Consider the following 17,005-nt stretch of genomic DNA (forward strand, 5'->3'; position numbering starts at 1 on the left):
AGAAATCACCAAAGAATCGTCTAAATCGAGGAGCTCGTATGGCTATCTTCACACGGCGTTTCTGCAGGACGGCAGAGAGGTGATTTTTGGCCTTCGTCCCGCTCGCTCTTCCTGCCCTCGCTTTCATGCACACCATATAGTGTCTTTCACATCAAGTACAAAAATATATTTCTATTGACAAAAGCAAACGTCAGTAAATATTAGTTATCTGCAGACAGATCCGTGGGGTGTACAAAGTTACTAGCGGTTCAGTTGAGTTACTCGTAGAAGCGTTTAACGTCACATCACACATGGACTCGATGTCTTACAATATCTAAACACATAATGATGTTTAAGATGCGTTTCTGCTTTTCTATCGAATTAAAATCAAATAGTCGAAGACAGAAGAGCCTCGCAAACATTTGAAAAAGGACTGAAAAAATACTCTCGTAAGCAAGACTAGTTCAAGTTCAGGCCCGTGACACTAGCATACGAGTGAAGTGTGCTCTTCACTCCTCGGCGTCCTCACACAGAACAGACGCGGCCTCATCCGTAGTTATAGGTGAAGTTATAAGTGCTGGGCTCTTTGGGCACAGGGGGCGGAGCCTCAGGGATGGTGATGTTCTCCAGGTCCAGGAGGCGGAGCTTCATTTCCATACTCATTAATGTGTCAAGGTCACTTCGTGTGAGATCGCTGCCCAACTCTTCCCCAAGAGCGCAGACAGCCCATCTGTCCAGATGCAGTACTGCTCCACACACACACACACACACACACACACACACACACACACACACACACAACACACACACACACACACACACACACACACACACACACACACACACACACACACACACACACACACACACACACACACACACACACACACACACACACACACGCACACACGCACACACACACACACACACACACACACACACACACGCACACGCATACACGCACACGCACACACGCACACACACACACACACACACACACACACACACACACACACACACACGCACACGCACACACGCACACACACACACACACACACACACACACACACACACACACACACACACACACACACACACACACACACACACACACACACACACGCACACACACACACACACACACACACACACACACACACACACACACACACACACACACACACGCACACACACACACATACACACACACACACACACACACGCACACACACACACACAAACACACACACACACAAACCTTACTCATCTTTCCACAAATCAACAGTAAGCGTAAAAACAGAGATGTGTTTTTTGCAGACACGAATCATAGTAAATGCTGGCGTGAGCGTCGACGCACATCACAGAGACATAAAGACAAGGACCCTGCCGTTCTGTCATCGTTTACTCACGCTCGAGACTGTTTAGTTAGGCATATTCTTCAAAGTATCTTCTTTCCAGATATCTTCTAATAATTTACTCATGAGGGTGAGCAAATGATGAATGATGAACTTTTGGTATCACTTTCTATGAAGCCTCTATTTATAATAATACTGTAATGAAAGCTAGTCGCAGAGTTCTTTATCAACAGCTGTCTAAAGTGTACCATCAAAATAATAATATTATATATAATTTAAAAAAAGTTCAAATCAAATATGTCATACATTCATCTGATCTGATATCAGATTTGATGGCTATTTGAGAGAAAACAGGATCGTTATTAAGTGGCATTTGTCCACTTTAAGTAAAGTAACAAGTAAAATAGAAAGGAATGAGACTCATAATTAATGCATTATAACTATTAGAAATATAATCCATTGTAACAGAAGTGGATTAATCATGTTCATTGTGTTATAAATTATCATGCTCTTAAAATCATCAACCACTAATAAGTAAATATTATAACACATTAAAACTGTTCTTATGAATATTCATTAGATGATACAACATAAGTTATTTATAATGCATTATGCATTCATTATAATGCCTAATACCCTTATTATGTTTAATAAGTACATGATTAATAGAAAGTGTTACTGAACCTTCCACTAATAGCAAAGAACTAAATGAACTCACAGTACACGAGCAAATCAACTCTAACCAAGAACTACAGAAAGAAGGGAATATTACAACTAGTTATCAAATTAAGAGTCTTTAGAAAACTATTTTAGGGGTTATATGATGTTGCTGAAAAGAACATTATTTTGTGTATCTGGTGTAATTCAATCTGTTTATGCAGTTTAAGGATCCAAAAACACATTATTTTCCACATACTGTACATTACTGTTTCTCCTCTAAGCTCCGCCTCCTGATTTGTACAAAGCTCATCGTTCTGAAAAAGCGAGGTATGCTCTGATTGGTCAGCTATCGAAAGTGCATTGGAAATGTTACGCCTCTTACTATAAGATGATGCTACGACACGAAAACTATAAAACACATTACAAACGAGGCATAATTACTGATTATCATGATTCTTTTTCTACTTGTCACATTGCATCGTGCCTCATAAACATGACACACGCCTGCATTCGTGATCAGAGAAAACAACAAGCAGTACCCTTCACTTCTCAAATCACGTTTGAATAGTAAGTAGCAGGTTCTTTTAATAAGAAAACATAACTGACTTAAAGGTTGTGAGTCAGAAGCTCCAGACTGTTCTTGCATAGAATCAGTCTCTTTCTAGCCATAGATTCAGGAATCAGTCTGAACACACTCTAATATTTGTGTTCATCTGTTCTGAACAGTGTTATCAACACAACTTAACACTGATTTCTAGTCGTGTTCTCTTTTAGAAACACTAATAAAGTAGTTTCACTCTCACATCGTCTCCAGAACATGGCGCCATATGCAACACTACACACAGAAGAATAGCTCCGCCTTCTTTCTTTAAGGAAACTTTTGGCTGGTTTACACAAAGAAAGAATCTTATCTAAGTTCTAACGGCTTGTAACACTCCAAAGAGATCACATAATACGACCCCTTTAATTGATTCACAGCCCTAAATAACAGCACATGAAGACTTTCACCAACAACAAACAGTTTTTTCTGTCTGTTTCTATCAGAACTCTGATTGAAGTGCTGTTTTGGACACTTGCCTCATATTTGTTGGGAGCCACAAAGTTGAGAGCCTCGTCGGGGTCATAGAGGATGGAGAACGCCAACTCCAACACTTCCTACAAACACAGCACCATTCACACATTTATAAGAGAGACAGATCCAGAACGTGTCATGCCCTGGCCGTCTGTGTTTTGTGCTTTTAGTTTCAAAGCAGGTTTACAGATAGTACTCCTTCAACAAGAACAAACCTTGTTCTGTTTGAGAGCGCTCTTCTCCTTCATGTGTGGACAGTCTTTCCCCGTCAGCACCGCTTTAATGTCCGACACGGGAACTGTTGGTCAGTGAGAGTTAGTCTGAAGTTAGTTAGCAGCTGGTGATGGGAATCTTACGTCAGGTAACACTCACTCTTATCGGCGAGCAGCTCGAAGGGAACTTCACCCTGAGGAGACTCGTCCAGATCCCCGTAGTGCAGGACCTTGTGATTCAACGACAGACGGCAGAACCAGAACTTCTCTGTGAGAGGAAGCAGAGATCATCAGAAGAGGACACTCACTTTACAGAAGCGGCTGTCTCGGACCGAGCTGGAGTCACCTTGTCTCCGTCTGTTTCCAAGTTTGCGAAAGCAGCTTCCCTCACAGAGACGATTGAGCCGCTGCTGTTTGATGAGCTCCAGGATCTCCGGCTGGATCCGCTCTCGCAGCTCACTGAGAATCACGAGAAACACCTTTCAGCTTGTCTTCCAGCACATATGTCTAAACCAGCTTAAATCGAGAAGTAAAGTGATTTTTTTTCCCAAATGAAGTGAGGTTTTAATTAAAACAAGACACATATCACCCAGTGGGCTCAGAAAAATCTTTATTACTAACTCACCTTTTTTGTTCAATTTCTCATTAAAAAAAAAGCTGAAGGTTCAAATTTTTTTATCTATAGTTTCTTGTAATAAAATGTCATACATACAGTAGTGTTGAAGTAACGTAACTTATTACACTGATTACTTTTCTAAGACGTTTTTAACAGTGAATCACTTTCATTTAGGCCAGGTTAACCGTACAGGAGCGCTCAACACATAACTCAAGTTATAATCTTTTCATTTTAAAGCACAGCCACCACATAATCAGACAGAACAGAATTATGAAGCATAACCTAGGGCTTTACAGACAATGTTCAGATGTAACCCTCTTTGCAATTGTTAACATTTTTGTAACTTAAGGATGTTTGTAGCGGTTTCTAACGACATGCTTGAGTGCTTCGGAGACGCTCGATCTGGAGTAAAACGAGGCAGCAGTCGACTCACATGATAGGAGGAGACTGGAAGTCGTCCTGACTCATTCTCTCTGACTGACGCAGACGCAGGATCTCAGAGTAGCTCAGACTGCGCAGTTTGACCCGCAGCTGCTCCAGAGACGGAGGCTTCATGGCCAGAGCTCTGGTGATCTGCTCCCGACCACCGTCATCACCTAAACACACACACACACACACACACACACACAGAGAGAGTTCACCGACACACACACAAAACTGTGTAGACGCTCTCTCTACACACCTTGTTGAAATCTTCTGCAGTAGCCCTCATTTCTTTCCATGTCTTGTTGAGCAGCTGTATGCAGACGCAGAAGAACTCTTCTTCCCCTCGCGCGCTAAAAAAAACATGGGATGGAAGTCGTTACACCTTCGCTCGCTGCAGAGACATCACAGAAACATTACAGGCACAGTGTAATGCAAATCATAACTAAACTAGACCGAGGATGAATCTATTTTAAACAATAAAACTGCTGCACATTGGTTTGTCTGATGGAGTCTGATTCTCCTGCACCACAGAAGACATCAACTGATCCAGAGCGGGGTCATCAGGGTTAAAAACAGGGTTAGAGCTGAACTCTGCGGGACAGAGAGCGTCTGATATCCATCGTCTACAATAATATCATAATTACTGTTTTAACAATGTCTGATTTTACTTCATTCAGGAAGCTATATTGCAAAAAAAAAAAACAAACAAAACACATAGATTCCATGATGAATTCTAGTAATGAATGAATTCCTTACATTTACATGAATCTAGTGCTGTTTAAGGCACTTTATTTTTGAGACTGCTATGTATTTACAGTACAGTGTGTTCATTCTCTGCATAGTTCAGTCTATTGAAATACATCACTTTCTCCAACAATCAGCGTACTTACAAATACAATATTGATTTAGTCCAAAATGTACATTTAAGAGACCTATTTTTGCCAACAAAATAAATTCCAAGCAGCATGAATCAGCACCTAAATGATTCGGTTCAGTCGCAGTGATTCACAGTGACTAAATGCACATTTAAAGTATCTTTTCAAATACCAGTATACAATATTTTATGTTTAATATATTAAAACAATGTAAAAGCACTTGAAAGCATCCCATGTCCCTCTGAGTCACATTAAACAGTGAAGACAGCTTCTGGGTTTCCTCTGTAAAGATTGATCTCGTGGGAACAGCACACACGTCTTCTTATTGTAACTGACTAATTACTTTTAACACTTCCACTCAAAAGATGGCTTCACAGAGGTAAAAATCTCCATAAAAGGTAAAGATCAGACTTTGCTAAATCTAAACTTTAGCAGTCAGTTGTTCATGTCTTTGGGAAATCAGCACAATAACACACTCAGCAAAACACAGTCTAATTATCATCATTTTTATCAGTGAATGAGGTGGAGATCGCTCTGGATCTCCTCAGAACCCCATCTTAAAGATCCCAGATCACTCACGCAGTTCTCCGACCTGTAGGATGTCACACAGCATGCGAGTCAGCTCGATGGCGGAGCGGCCAAACGGACACTCGTGTTTATCTTCTCGACTGCAGTTCTCAAGAACAATCTGAAAAACAAAAGCATGCTATCTATAGGCCCCTGCCATCTGGATCATTTCTCTCTTTTGCTATTTTGTTCTATGTTTTTATCAACAGGACAGATGAAAGAAGTCAAAGAGAACAGAAGAGAAGAGGAAGAGCATGAGCCGCACAATCAAAATACAAAAGAGATAAATAATCGTTGAACTCCTTAAAATCATCATTATCATTATAATGCATTATTAATAATATTATTATTATTATTATTGTAGAAGAAGATGAAGAAGATGCTCAGCACAGAGACTCTTTCAGCTAGATATCACCCTATAGAGAAATACAGAAAACATCCCAATCAAAGTAATGAAAACAAATAAAAACTGTTTATAATCCAGAGAATATCAGGTCTCACACAGACTTTATTAAAGATAGAGTTAGTACTGGCTGCAGATAAAGTCTTAATTAATATCCATGTTGATAATGAAAAGATGCATCAGGATCAGCATATTGAGACAAAATAAAGTAAATTAAATGAAGTGCTGGGCGTCCGGTCAGAGGAGAACTGGTCTCAACTGAGTCTGGTTTCTCTGGTTTCATTCTGTATGGATGGGGGTTCTGGTTCCTCTGGCTTTCTTTGTTGGGGACAATTAACTTCTTCTAGAGATGATCTAGTGTTAGTCTGATCATTATACCTCACTGTCACTCTTATTATTATTTCTCCTATCTGATGCTGTTCAGTGCTAGTTGTTAAAAGTAATCCATAATTTAGGAGCATTAACGGCAAATGACCGATAGGTACAGTAAATCAGACAGATATGGAGGTACAAGACCATCCAGAGCCTTCAGTGATAGAAGAGATTTAAAAGATTTCAGCCTCAGCTAGAGATAGACGCCCAGTGTTATGAAGATGGAAAGAAAGGGATTTAACAACAGAAGAAACGTGATATTACCAAGATCACGGACAGATGAAGAAACATAAACCCCCTTCATTTCAAGAGTCCTCTTGACAGAGATAGAAGAGCAGATCATCAATATTTCAGTTTTACTATTATTTAGTTCAAGGACATCCAATGCTTGATCTCCCGGATGCATGCAGAGTCGGACAGAGATGGTGAACCTGGACGCCAGGTGGATGTATACATAGACAGTTCATATTAAAGCTGACCTCTTTTACTTAATTACATTTACTCAACGATTACAAGGAAGACTGCGCTTGAGAACATACATGACCATGAGAGATGTCAGATATGAATGTGTGTTCTTACTCTGATATAAGTGTCCTGATGCACTTTTGCAAGATAAAGCATGTTGTCCAGGGCCAACATCCCCGGCGTGTGTCTGAGTGAAATCCATGGCAGGATTCATAGGATTCTGAGTCAAAACACAGTTCATCATCATCATCATCATCATCATCATCATCATCATCATCATCATCACGTGACTACATTATCATACATCCACAATCTCTCATCATTATCACCATGTTGATTGAAACAATATTTGACAGTTCCATAAGTCACCACACAGGTATTTTTATAAGTAAGAAGAAATCATGTAGTTGGGAATTGAAAATCTCATCATATACGCTCAGGAGTCAAATGACTTATTATAAAATTACATTTCAATTCTGCTTCACACACAACACACACACACACACACACACACACACACACACACACACACACACACACACACACACACACACACACACACACACACACACACACACACACACACACACACACACACACACACACACACACACACACACACTCACACACACACACACACACACACTCACACACACACACACACACACACAGACACTCACACACACACACTCACACACACACACACACACACACACACACACACACACACACACACACACACACACACACACACACACACACACACACACACACACACACACACACACACACACACACACACACACACACACTCACACATGCACACACACACACACACACTCACACACACACACACACACACACACACACACACTCTCACACACACACACACACACACACACACACACTCTCACACACACACACACACACACACACACACACACACACACTCACACACACACACACACACACACACACACACACACACACACACACACACACACACACAGACACACACACACACACAGACACACTCACACACTCACACACACACACACACACACACACACACACACACACACACTCACACACTCTCACACACACACACACACACACACACACACACACACACACACACACACACACACACACACTCTCTCACACACACACACACACACACACACACACACACACACACTCACACACACACACACACACACACACACACACACACACACACACACTCTCACACTCACACACACACTCACACACACACACACACACACACACACACACACACACACACACACTCACACACACACACACACACACACACACACACACACACACACACACACACACACACACACACACTCACACACTCTCACACACACTCACTCACACACACACACACACACACACACACACACACACTCACACACACACACACACTCACACACTCTCACACACTCATTCACACACACTCACACACACACACACTCACACACTGTCACTCACAGTGAAGCCCAGCATCTTGTAGTCTTTAGTGTAGATGGCTTTCCTCTTCTCTGTTCCACTCGGATCATTGTCTCCATCAAAGGCGATTCTTCTGAGTTCAAAGATGATATCTCTTTGTGTCTAAATATAAGAGGTCAGAATATAGGCTAAGAATATAATATTAATCTTAAATATAATATAATATTAAATATTAAATATTAATTAAACTTAGAAGAACAATTCAGTAATGTTTTAATGTTTTAATAAATTGTTGTAGTGAAAATGTGAGCATGTCTTTTTTTAACTCTTCACCACAATCTAAATAAAACATTCTCATGTGCTCATTATTTATTAATAAACCAGTTAAACACGAGTTAATAACTGTTTTTTTCTCACGGTAATATTGTGTGCACATATTATTCTTCCATACTTTCCTGTAATACATCTCAGTGTCAAGTCAAACATCTTCAGGCATCAAGCATTCGTCCGTCACTTGCCTGGTCATTCGGGTCCATTTTGGTCATCATGCGTTCCTCCAGAAGGTTAAAGGTCAGAACCTGCAGCACGTACAGCTGGTGCGCCATCTCAGCTTTGACCGGTCGGTTCCCTCGGATGATGTGCTGGAAGACGAGGACAGATGTTTCCACACACACACACACACACATTTCTTCTGCTCATTATCAGTCCATCAGTAGCCATGGAACTATGCATTATTTGCTGTTACAGGGATATTGAAAAATTCTATTCAATTTCTACACAGTTCAATGACTTTCCCCATCACTCTGAATCTGCTCGGTCTGACAGGGAATCTGTGTGGAGTTACTTACATTGAGAATGATGCCACGGAGGTGTTTCTGAGCCAGTGTACTCGCCATCTCCTGCCATAAACACACACACACACACACACACACACACACACACACACACACACACACACAGATCACACACACGGACGGACCCTGATGAAAAGCTCAGCATGTACTGGTTAGGTTTGTCTGGAAGCTCTGGTGCTGCTTTGAGCTGTTTTTTGAAGCCTATCAGTTCATGCTGGGTTTCTCAACAGACTGACGGATCAAAGTCACGTTTCCTTCCCTGAATAAAGTCAACTTCTGACCAAATACAGACAATCAGAAACGAGGACTGTTGTGTAGAAATGAAAAGCTGTTTCTGTGTGTGAGCGTTTCCTACACTTCAGTTTTCTGCTGTTTGAAATGATTATAATAAACATGTCCTCACAGACTCACTGATCCCACACGATCTGTGCTAGGTTTACACGCCACATGATCGCTCAGGTCTGGACCGTGTGTGTGTGTGTGTGTGTGTGTGTTCACCTGGCGTCTGTCCTCTGGGGTTTTGAGGAACAGGGCGTTGATGAGGGCGATGGCGTACGTCTGATCTCCTGATTGACCTGCAGGGTGATCGTACACACACACACAGTTAGAGGTATCTTGCTCTTGCTTCTAACACTCTTCTGGACTCTAGATGGTGAGTCACTGAAAATAATCAAAGGGTCATGAAATACAGAATCAAAATGATCTTCATATAGACCCATAAGATGTTACTCTACTACTCTCCGCTTAAAATAGAAATGTTGTTTCTACTCTTCTGAAACGGCCAGACTTCAAGTCAAGTAAACCCAGCCCACTGTGAACACTTTGGTGATTCAGCCTTCTTGAATCTTATGAATGATTATTTTAGGTTCTGCTGTGTGTAAGGATTTGAAAACAAGCAGAGTACGTCTGTTTCTGAAGCATGAAGAACTAAACTCAGAATCATGATGCATTCAGTGTGTGTGTGTGTGTGTGTGTGTGTGTGTGTGTGTGCCTGCATGTATGTATGTATATGCGTGTGTGCGCGTGCAGGTATGTGTGTGTGTGTGTATGTCTATATACATGTGTGTGTGCCTGCATGTATGTACATGCGTGTATGCATGTATATGTTTGTGTGCAGGTATGTGTGTGTGTGTGTGTGCGTGCATGCAGTTATGTGTGTGTGTGTGTGTGTGTGTGCGTGTCTAGTATGTGTGTGTGTGCGCTGCATGTGTGCAGGTATGTGTTTGTGTGTGTGTGTGTGTGTGTGTGTGCGCGTGTGCGATGCGTGCACGTATGCGTGTGTGTGTGTGTGTATGTGTGTGTGTGTGTGCGCGTGCAGGTATGTGTGTGTGTGTGTGTGTGTGTATGGTGTGTGTGCAGGTATGTGTGTGTGTGTGTGCTGCATGCGATGCGTCTGCAGGTATGCGTGTGTGTGTGTGTGTGTGTGTGTGTATGTGCTCACACTTGCAGGTGTGTGATGAGCTGTGTGACGGTGGTCTCCTGCGCCACCCGCTGGTAGAGGCTGTGGCTGTTCAGCACCATGCTCTCGAGGATGGCCAGAGAGCGCTGCAGGATGGACACGTCCACCATGGGCTGGTTCACGTACCCCGCGATCTGTCACACAACACACACTCTGTCTGACTCACACAGGGAGATGTGTTTTGGTTGTTTCTGAAAGAGTAGTGTCTTCTGATCACCTCGGTGGCAGTAATTTGATCAAAAACCGCTGTTTTCTCTGTGAATATGTGTTAAAGTGTGATTTATTTCTGTGAAGTGCAGCCGAATCATTATTTAAGTCTTCAGTGTCACATGACCCTTCAGAAATCACTCTAATATACTGATTTACTGCTCAAGAAGCTTTCATGATTATTATCAATGATGAAAACTGTTTTTTTTTTTTTCAGGATTCACAAATGAATTGAAAGTTTTTAACAGCATTTGTTTGAAACAGAAATCTTTTGTAACATAAATGTCTTTACACATTTGATCAGTTGAATGCATCCGAGCTGAATTATTGAACTGATCTCAAACTTTGAATGGCAGCGATACACACATGACTTATTAACTAGATTAGATTAGCAGCACTCATCATTTATCACACTATCCACATCTGTTCATACTCTTTCTAATGCTAAATGTCACTTAAAGCTTAAAACAATGAACTTCATTAAATCCTGAATTCTGCAGAAATACACACGCGAGACACATTTCCCATTTTTAGATCTTTCTGCTTATATTTGCTGTCAGTAAACATTGTTTTTCAATGGTCGTGGGCAGGAACAGCTTCTTTAGACAGAGACAATGTGTTTTACTTGCCTGTTTGATGAAGGACACAGAAATCAGATCCCAGGAGACGATGCCGTGATCCATGAGCTCCAGAAAGGCAGTGAGAGTGAAGGCCAGCATCTCTCCAAAACTACAGACATAAAACACACTCCTCAGATCACTACATCTACAACCATTAACTTAGATTCTTTTCCCCCATTTCTTTTCAATTATATTTACAAACAGGTGATGGAAAAACCATGCTGAAAATTCTAATTTGGAATAAATTACACTTTATAATATATACCCACGAAGAGAACCCTTATTTTAAATGAAATATTACTGTTTTTACTGTATATTTGATCAAATAAATGAGCAGAGGAGAACTGTGAACAGAAGATAGTGTACATATACAGCAGTAACTAAAATGATTACGGTCTGTTTCAGCAGCTAAAATGGTTTTAAGTGGCTGGCAGACAGCTTTTATTAATTCAAACACAATGAAGGGCCTTTTCCATCCTTTCCCTTAATGACCGACTTCCTACTTCAAAGTGAACATCTACGGTCATGAGGTGCAGGAGCAGCATTATACTGCGATGCACGAGCTCAAAAATATTTTTTATGTGTTTAAAGCAGGTTTCTGAGGAGCTCTGAAGGCCGTACTGCGTGCCGCTCTCCACCAGCCGCGCCAGCGTGGACAGGCCCTCCATGTTGATGAACTCCGTGGCGAAGGTGGGGTCAGCGGAGAGCTTGGCCAGCTCTTTCAGAGCCTCCAGACGCGCGTCGATGCCGTGAGACTGGATCCGCTCCAGCAGCTGCCGAGCCGCTCGCATCTAACACCACAAACACAGAGTTAGGAAGCGGAGAGCAGACCCGGTCCGGCGGAGGCTCCTCAGGGACTTACGGGAGAGATGGCCAGTCGGAGGATGGTGCCGTTCTTCATTTCCCCGCGGCTCTGAAACACACGACACACCTCACTGTCTCACTACACCTAGCTTGGAGTGTTAATGTGTGGATACCAGCGTGAATGATCCTTGATGAATGACCTGCTCGGTGATGTAGAGCTGGGGGCCGTCGGCGTAACGAAGGGCGAACTGCTCCGAACCCGACAGAGACCATCTACAGCAAACACACATCCAGTCACATCACAGCCATGGCTTAATGATTGACTGACAGTTTAAAAAACAAATCTTGAGGATTTTATATTCACAGCATATAACAAAGTCATTTTTTGTCTAACAAACAGTTCTCTGAATGATGCATTTTTCCTCTTACAATATTTTTGAGTATCACTTTATACCTCAGTATTGCTTTTGTTGTTGTTTTTACTGAATAATACGTATTAAAAATATTGAACTAAAAAAGTAACATCTTCACCGGCTTTATTGCTTATTACTGATATTACTTATAAATCTGAGATTAATTATTTACAATCTTAACTATTTGATTGTAGCAGAAACACGAGTGACGAGTATCGTCTGAAGACCGAAGATCAGGAGCATCCAGCAAAGGTCTTCAGCATCGTCCCTTATGTGGATTTTTTACAGTTTCTCTGAATCTTTTGATGATTTTATGTAGATGATGAGATATGTAAGGACTTTGAGGAACGCTGCCCACAAGGTTACTGGATTCTAACGAGCCGGAGTTCTTTTAAAGCTAATCACATAACGGAGCATTTGTCAAACTTGTTTTTTTAGATGTTCTCTCAGATGAATCTTTTCAAAATGTCGTGTTTTAGGCCTCTGTTGCCGACTGCTTCCCTTTAGAGATCAGTAGCAGGCATTAGAAAGGAGCTCGTTTAGTGGATAAAAGACTTCTCTGTGTTCTCTGTGAATAAGATATCGGCTCGTGTGATTGTAAAATCTTCAATTATAAAAAACACCCCAAAGTTCCAGTTGTATATCTATACATTTTTCTCAGTTTTATCTCTGATATAAAAATAAAAAGGTGATGTGGAAAAAGGGTCAGAATGATTTAATCCTGTGATTTATGATTTCTGGAGTAAAATGAACCGAACGCTGTACATGTTCTCATGTTTATGATGAGCAGAACAACTTCTCTTAGTCTGACGCTTTCTGAAACAGTTTTTACACTCATTACACGTTTTACCTTCAGAACTCGGGGCTGTTTCTGCATGCTGTGAGCTCTTTCTCTATTTGTGCTACGAAGCACCGCTCAATCAGCTTTAGACTGAATCTTCTGTCTCATCTTCACTAAACACTTTCAGCTCAGGTGAAGGCTGTGTATCTGCTCTGGTGAAGTCTTCTCTTGATTGTAGACACGTCTTTATCACGGAGAGAATCCTGTGCTCCTCTATAGACGTGGAGTGTTTATACTGCAATGGCTAAACTCGCTCTTCACTGATAAAACCACATTTGAAAACAAGGTTAAATGTGTGTCAGCGCGTCGTGAAGAGACCCACAGCGGTGTTCTGTCAGGGATGTGTCCCGCTGAGATCCTCACTTATGGTTTTGCTTGGTTTCCTGGGTTCCGTGCGCGTGTGGGGGGCGGAGCTATCAAAACAGGGGCGTGTCTGTTTTGGTGATTTCAAATATCAACACTGGCTACTAGAAACAACTTCCCCACCTTTCATTTCTTTTCAAGATCAAACGGTCTGTTGATGCTTTCAGTGTGTCTGCAAGGTCACGATATGTTTAACTTTGAATAAAGCACACAATCACCTGAGATTATCTACTGTCATATAGTTTTTATGTTGTTATTCACGGAAACGAAATTAGAACTATCTCTGCCAAAGATTAACATGGAAAGGTTTTATCGCACGCCGTGGCGTTGATCTCAGTGTAATCTTACCCATCACACACTTCCCTGATGATGGACGCCAGCGGCTTCTTCTGCAACACACAGACAAGCACACACACTTTACACACTCCGTCCCGTTCATCTCAAACAGCACATGCGGGCTCTCCTAATAATACAGCACTGTTAAATAAAGGTCCCTTAGGCTAGTCCATAACAACAACTGCATGCAAAGAAACTAAAGGTTTTATGCTCTGTGAGAGGAAAAACAACCTCAAACAAAGCCAGCTGAAGAGCATTAGTGTGAGTAGTGAGAGACACGACTAGTTAACTCTACCTGGTCAAACTCAATGAGCTGAGCGTTAGCTCCGGGCCACTCGATGGCCACCTTCACGATGTCCAATGGAGGCGGCATGCCAGGCATCGGCCCTGAGAGAGAAAACAGCCGGCATCAGCTCACACAGCTCCTCAGGAAGCTCACATCTACAGCTCTTCTTCTTAGTTCTCTCTGATTGGTAGTCAGAGCGTCTCTTCCCCGCTCATCTGCATCTCTGTCAGCTTCACAGGAGCTCAATGGCGTCCGGTGGCTCTGCTGTGAATCTCTTCCATGTGAACGCCGCTCGGATCAGTATGCCACGCACTCGCTCCCAGAGTCAAGGACTTGGACGTGTTTTCTCACAGAAATACAAACAGACTCCAGAATATGAATCTCTGTCTAACTCTGAATCTGTGGAACGTCTGGTGTGACAAAAACGGATTATAATGACAGAAATAACGTAAAATTGATGATTCTTAAATATTTTTGTTTATGTTTTAAACAAAAGAATAACATTGCTTTAAACTGCTAAGGAAAATATGTATATACTGTATGTTATGAACTCTAGTGAAATATGATTGTTGTAAGGTTTCTCAGACAGTAATGTAGTAATACACCAAATTACTGGACTGAAAATGCTTTGGAATAAATGAGTCAGAAACAAATGCGTTTGCTGGGATTCTCGGCTGCAGGGGAAGTTTAGAGAAACATCTGAGGCAAACTGATACTAATCAGCATCCAGCAATCATTGGTTCTTCATCAGTTCATCCACTGGTAACTAGCTATCTTTTTACGTCTCTGACTCAACACTTGAGTGAAACGAGCTGCATGATCTCTACACAGACAGGGACGTCTTCTAGCGTCACAACTAACCCGACCAGTACAACCAGAGTTATCTCCGGGGCTGTATTACTGGTCAGATCACGACACGCAACGACACACACGAACCTTCCTAAACGTGCAGCGATCGGACGATGGGCGTCGATGTAATGCGGATTAAAGCCGCTTCGGTCGCGTTCTCACAGTCATCGCAAATGCATCGATCACAAAAACGTCAAGCTGAGAAATCCGCACCGAATCGCCGGAAACGCGCGCAAGCGGCGCAGATGTGAACGCGTTGATCGTGTTTATGATGCGATGGCTCGCTTTTTCATTTACCAGCTCGATGTTCTTACCCTAAAACGAGCGATAAAACAGCGATGTTGTGCTCGAGCTGCTGTTCAGATGGAGACTGATGGGCGGAGTTACGCCATCACATCTTCTTCATCACCAGCACCAGCACCACACTCTTCTTCATTCTGATGCGCACGTTCATCTGATATAAATCCAGTTTAGAGAATCCGGTAGAGAGAATCATATATCGCTTTAGTCGGTTTAACTGGATGCGAATGATGGAGCCCTCCGTCTGACCCCGCCCACGCCGCTCTCCAGCCAATCAGCACTCGAGCAGCGGTTATCGACGCGCGCAAGCACCGCCCTATGATTCACTGCAGCAGCAACATCAGTCCACAACTAGTTTTGGTTAGCGGTGACTGGTTAACTTCAGACAGGTGGGTAGAGTAACTTGGCTGTAGAAGTGCTGCGGATTTCAGCCCTAACTTACCTCAGATACTCATGAACTGCTGAAACGCTACAAAATGCTGCTGAGATGAAAAAAACATGGCATGTGGAGGATGAATGTAGTGTATCTTGAACAGAATTAAATATAAAAATACAAATGTTCACTAAGACAGCACTACTTATCCGATGGACTCGGCTATCATGTCAATCATGAAAATATTTCCACTGTATAAAGTGCACTTAAATCATCAAGTGTTATATAATGCAGACAGAGTCTGTCAGGGAAAGAAGAAGAAGAAGAAGAAGAAGAGACAGCATTAACTGCACCTGTTTAATCACAAACATCCATCATGAATGAACTTATCCTTCTCTCCTGTCACCTCTGGATCTTTCATGGTCTTGTACATGTTTTTATAGTCTTTTGGACTGTAAGCCGTTGTTATGGTTACAGCTTTAGCATCTCTCTGTCGTCATGGAAACGAATGAGTATAATATCTAGGTTTGTTCATAAGCCCTGTGCTGGACTCACGACCCCGCAGAGAATCATCCACTTCTGACTGTAATATTACATTTCTATTCAGGATTTCAAGCAGCACACACTAGTCATAAAACACAGAACATCAGAACTTCAAATGTGTGTATAAAGATCATGAGCAATAACACTTAAGCATCTCTAAACTGATACTGTATCACAGTAGTTACAGCACCTAAATCATAAACATTACATATTTCTGGACATATAATGCAAGGATTCCCGAACTGGGTAACCTTTTGGGTAACTTTTATAAGATCATAA

At 41.9% G+C, this 17,005-nt stretch overlaps 1 pseudogene; it reads right to left on the minus strand.

Annotated features, from left to right (window-relative positions):
• Positions 1-509: 509 nt before the first annotated feature.
• On the minus strand, positions 510-16,079 carry LOC122353524 (annotated as a pseudogene).
• Positions 16,080-17,005: the final 926 nt, after the last annotated feature.

This window comes from Puntigrus tetrazona, chromosome 11 (genome assembly GCF_018831695.1).
Source record: "Puntigrus tetrazona isolate hp1 chromosome 11, ASM1883169v1, whole genome shotgun sequence".
Classification (NCBI taxonomy): Eukaryota; Metazoa; Chordata; class Actinopteri; order Cypriniformes; family Cyprinidae; genus Puntigrus; species Puntigrus tetrazona.